This window comes from Miscanthus floridulus, chromosome 10 (genome assembly GCF_019320115.1).
Source record: "Miscanthus floridulus cultivar M001 chromosome 10, ASM1932011v1, whole genome shotgun sequence".
In the NCBI taxonomy this organism is placed as follows: domain Eukaryota; kingdom Viridiplantae; phylum Streptophyta; class Magnoliopsida; order Poales; family Poaceae; genus Miscanthus; species Miscanthus floridulus.
Genome location: NC_089589.1, coordinates 10,273,590 through 10,278,786, shown reverse-complemented (window position 1 = coordinate 10,278,786; position 5,197 = coordinate 10,273,590).

Genomic DNA, 5,197 nt, shown 5'->3' with positions numbered 1-5,197 from the left:
TCTTCTGCACTCCAGCAACACTGGTGTGCCACTAGCACGAAATAGGTATGCTGGAGACACTTGTTTGGACTGATCACTGTCTCCAGTCATAAATGTGGCATTGATTTTATGATTTATCTAGATCTATGTATGCACTTGTTGATATTACAGATTTACTGCACAAGAAGTTATGCTATCACCATACTTCGTTTGCTCATAAAAATATGTTACTGCTTCTCATATACACTTCTGATATTTAGTTATTTACCATCTTTTGTTGATTGATATGTGTCACCTGTAAAAACAAGCATGCTGAAATTACTGGGACATGTTGCAGTTGCAGATATGAGAAGATTATTTGAGATAGCATGTGTGACACGCATTTAAGATATACTCAGCTAAAAGAGACGTTTTGCATATAATATTTTTCTCTATGAAAAGATGAGACACTCCATGGATGACATGCATTTTTACCATATTCATATGAAAGAAACAATTATTATAAGTATTTGTAATTTTCAGCTAGCTAAACAATCTTAAGCAAAAATATATTAGGTGGAGATTGTTGTACTGAACTAATTGTATTATTACTTGTGATGATTTTGATCATGCAGGATGCATTCAGGGTTGTCTAACCAGCTTTCAAAAGGGTGGTTCATGCTTTGCTTCTGCTTCTGCTCCCTATGCAATGCTACTGCTGCAGCATAACCGATAATAACGCTTGCAGCTGTATATTCCTTGTACATGGGCACGACCGCATGATACAACATACAACGATCAGTCAAGTAGTCAGTAGAATTGTATTAAAATTACAAATTTTCATGTTACTTTGGTAACAGATAATGTTTGCAAGACTAGGAGTTTTTTTAACGACACCATTTGTCATGAAATTACTTTTATGCATCCTAGACAAGAATAAAAAAATGCTGCACATTCTTTCATTTGCCAATTTTATTGTTCTTGATACAAACATACTTATAACAATTTTATAGTTAACTATAAAAGTCACTGTTTTTGTTGGGATACGGGGATTAATAATTTAAAACATAGCACAAACTGAATAGATAGTATGGCCGCGAGCCCTGCTCACTGACGCATTGCACATGAAAAAAAAGTTCGTTTCTCTACTGTCCATGCAAAAGAAAGGAAAAAACGTTCCTTCTCTACTCTGTCCACGCAAAAGAAAGAAGCAGAAACTCAGTCAAAGCAAAAAAAAAAAAAAAAAAAAGAAACTCAACCAACGAAAAAATAGAAATTCAGTCAAGGGAAAAAAAAGAAAACCGGCTTGGCAAACACCCATACGGAGGAAAAAAAAACCTATGCCTACGCTTGGTGGGACTGGGTACCGAATAACTATTCAATACCCGGGTACCAAATAGGGTATATATATATGACTACTATCCTGTAGCTGGTTACAAAATAACTTATTTTGTAGCCACTTTGAGTTACGATAATTACTATGTTAATTTACGAGATTATAGTAACTCCTTACTAAGTGGTTTACTATAACGTTGTGGTAAATATCCCCATGTGTTATAGTAACCCAACTATCATAAATATGTATTGATATTATCGTAAATGGAGATGTCTACAAAATAACTTATTTTGTAGCCGGCTACTGAATAGCATCTCCTATATATATATATATATATATATATGACTACAAAATAACTTATTCTGTAGCCACTTTGAGTTCGATAATTACTATGTTAATTTAGGAGATTATAGTAACTCCATATTAATTGGTTTACTGTAACGTTATGGTAAATATCTCCGTGTGTTATAGTAACCCAACTATCGTAAATACGTATTGACATTATCGTAAATTAGTATATAAAATTATCGTAAATGGAGTTGCCTACGGAATAACTTATTTTGTAGCTGGTTACTGAATATACTCTCCCTATATATATATGTACTTTTCTATGGCTGGCCACAGAATACCCAATTCTGTGTCCGGACCCAACAGCGCACCACCGACGCCCGCACCCACCGCACCGGCTTTTAGATCCGCTCAGATTAGCCGGTTATTGTTTATCCTCACCGGCTCTTTCATCGGCTCCCAATCCAGCCGGATCCCACCCTCCTATTGCCGTAGCTCCGCCTTCGCCGCAAAAATCGTCGCCTCCGATGCTACATCCCGCCTCCCCTATCCCCTGATTGCCGCAGCTACCGTGTACGCCGCCAAAATCACTGCCCCCCGACGCTATGCCCGTCCTCGAATCCTTTCCATTGAAAAGAAGAGCTGAACCAAGATCCCCAAAATTATGTCTGGGTTGTCCCGCATAGAACCAGCTACAAAAACACCTCGCTGGACCCAATCGAGTTACATGCAGCCGGCGCAAGCGTACTGTGCAGTGCAGCGGCGACCCAACCATCTCCATCCAGATTGCCAAGGTACTCTCCAGTGCTGAGCCAATCCTTGAGGTCTTTCGTGCCTGCATCTCTTCCATTCCTGTTAAATCCCCTTTAAATCACAGTTTATTTGATTACTGCATTTCATCCATCCCCGCTCAATCCCCATTCAACTTGGTAGCACCCCACCATCACAGTTTTTTTAAATCCGATCCCCTTTCAATGTTCCTGTAGTTTCACTGTACACCTTTTTTTTGTTTTTTTCTTGATCTAGTCAGGCGTGACCATCTCTGAGAATACTTGCTTTTGTTTTATTGTTTCCATGTGTTAATTAAGTTCGGTCTTACAGAATACTAGAGTTGTTAGTTTATCAAGATTTTTTTTTCTGTTATATGTACCGCTGTTTAAGTTTCCTCTGGGATTTAGTAGTATTTTATACTGTATTTTTAATCATATTATAACCTGGAAACATTTTTTAATAAGCTACATGTTTCTTGTAAATTATTTATCATTTTTTTTTATTTTTTAAATCAGTCTAACGTTATATTTCTTACGCTATCAAATATGTGACTCAGTGCAAAATATTTCTCGTAAATATTACTGTAAGTTCTCGTAACTATTCTTAATGCAAAATCTTGTAAAAAATTCTCAGTACAAATTCTCGTAAATATTTATTACTGCAACGTATTCATACTATTGTCGTAAATACGCTTACCACATGGTTTACTGTTGATTCTTTCATAGGAAATGAGGCCTCCTAAACTTGTTCAGGGGAGATTGAAATCATTCACCCTGCACACCACATAGGAGGATTTCAACATTGATATAAGTGACATCACTGGTGTATCTCAGACACTACGACTTATATCAATGTTGAAGGAGCAAGTGGAGGAAGCCAAGAAGGAGCAAGTCGTAGTGTCTGAGATACACCAGTGATGTCACTTATATCAATGTTGAAATCCTCCTGTGTGGTGTGCAGGGTGAATGATTTCAATCTCCCCTGAACAAGTTTAGGAGGCCTCATTTCCTATGAAAGAATCAACAGTAAACCATGTGGTAAGCATATTTACGACAATAGTATGAATACGTTGCAGTAATAAATATTTACGAGAATTTGTACTGAGAATTTTTTACAAGATTTTGCATTAAGAATAGTTACGAGAACTTACAGTAATATTTACGAGAAATATTTTGCACTGAGTCACATATTTGATAGCGTAAGAAATATAACGTTAGACTGATTTAAAAAATAAAAAAAGAGTAAAGTGCACCGGCGGTCCCTAAACTTGTACCGTGGTGTCATCCCGGTCCCTAAACTCGCAAATCGACCGTTTAGGTCCTCAAACTTGTTCATCTGTGTCATCTCGGTCCCTAAACTTGTTCGGCTGTGTCATCCCGGTCCCTAAACTTGCAAATCGACCATTTAGGTCCTCAAACTTGTTCAGTTGTGTCATCCCGGTCCCTAAACTTGGTTTTGAGTCTCATCTGGGTCAAAACAGGGTGATCTAAATACTTTATATCAAAAAATAATTCATAACGTTTACATATGAACTCGAATGAAGACAAACTTTATATCAAAATTGAAGCCATCGATGCGATCTACGACTTTGTAGTTGAAAAGTTTTTGAATTAAAACTGTTTAGGGTCCCAAAATATTATTATATGTTTATAGATTTTGAAATTCGAAATTTAAAATTAAATTTTGGGACACTAAATCACTTCAAACAAAAAACTTTTCAACTACAAAGTTGTAGATCGTATTGAGAACTATAACTTTCATATATACCATATCAACATCCAAGATTGTTTGATAATTTTAAATTTCAAATTTCAAAATCTTGGAATTTGAAATTTGAAATTTAAAATTAACAAACAATATTGGATATTGATATGGTCTATATAAAAGTTATAGTTCTCAATACTATCTACAACTTTGTAGTTGAAAAGTTTTTTGTTTGAAGTGATTTATTGTCCCAAAATTTAATTTTAAATTTCGAATTTCAAAATCTATAAACATATAATAATATTTTGGGACCCTAAACAGTTTTAATTCAAAAACTTTTCAACTACAAAGTCGTAGATCGCATCGATGGCTTCAATTTTGATATAAAGTTTGTCTTCATTCGAGTTCATATGTAAACGTTATGAATTATTTTTTGATATAAAGTATTTAGATCACCCTGTTTTGACCCAGATGAGACTCAAAACCAAGTTTAGGGACCGGGATGACACAACTGAACAAGTTTGAGGATCTAAACGATCGATTTGCAAGTTTAGGGACCGGGATGACACAGCCGAACAAGTTTAGGGACCGAGATGACACAGATGAACAAGTTTGAGGACCTAAACGGTCGATTTGCGAGTTTAGGGACCGGGATGACACCGCGGTACAAGTTTAGGGACCGCTGGTGCACTTTACTCATAAAAAAATATGATAAATAATTTACAAGAAACATGTAGCTTATTAAAAAATGTTTCCAGGTTATAATATGATTAAAAAATACAGTATAAAATACTACTAGATCCCAGAGGAAACTTAAACAGCGGTACATATAACAGAAAAAAAAATCTTGATAAACTAACAACTCTAGTATTCTGTAAGACCGAACTTAATTAACACATGGAAACAATAAAACAAAAGCAAGTATTCTCAGAGATGGTCACGCCTGACTAGATCAAGAAAAAAACAAAAAAAAGGTGTACAGTGAAACTACAGGAACATTGAAAGGGGATCGGATTTAAAAAAACTGTGATGGTGGGGTGCTACCAAGTTGAATGGGGATTGAGCGGGGATGGATGAAATGCAGTAATCAAATAAACTGTGATTTAAAGGGGATTTAACAGGAATGGATGAGATGCAGGC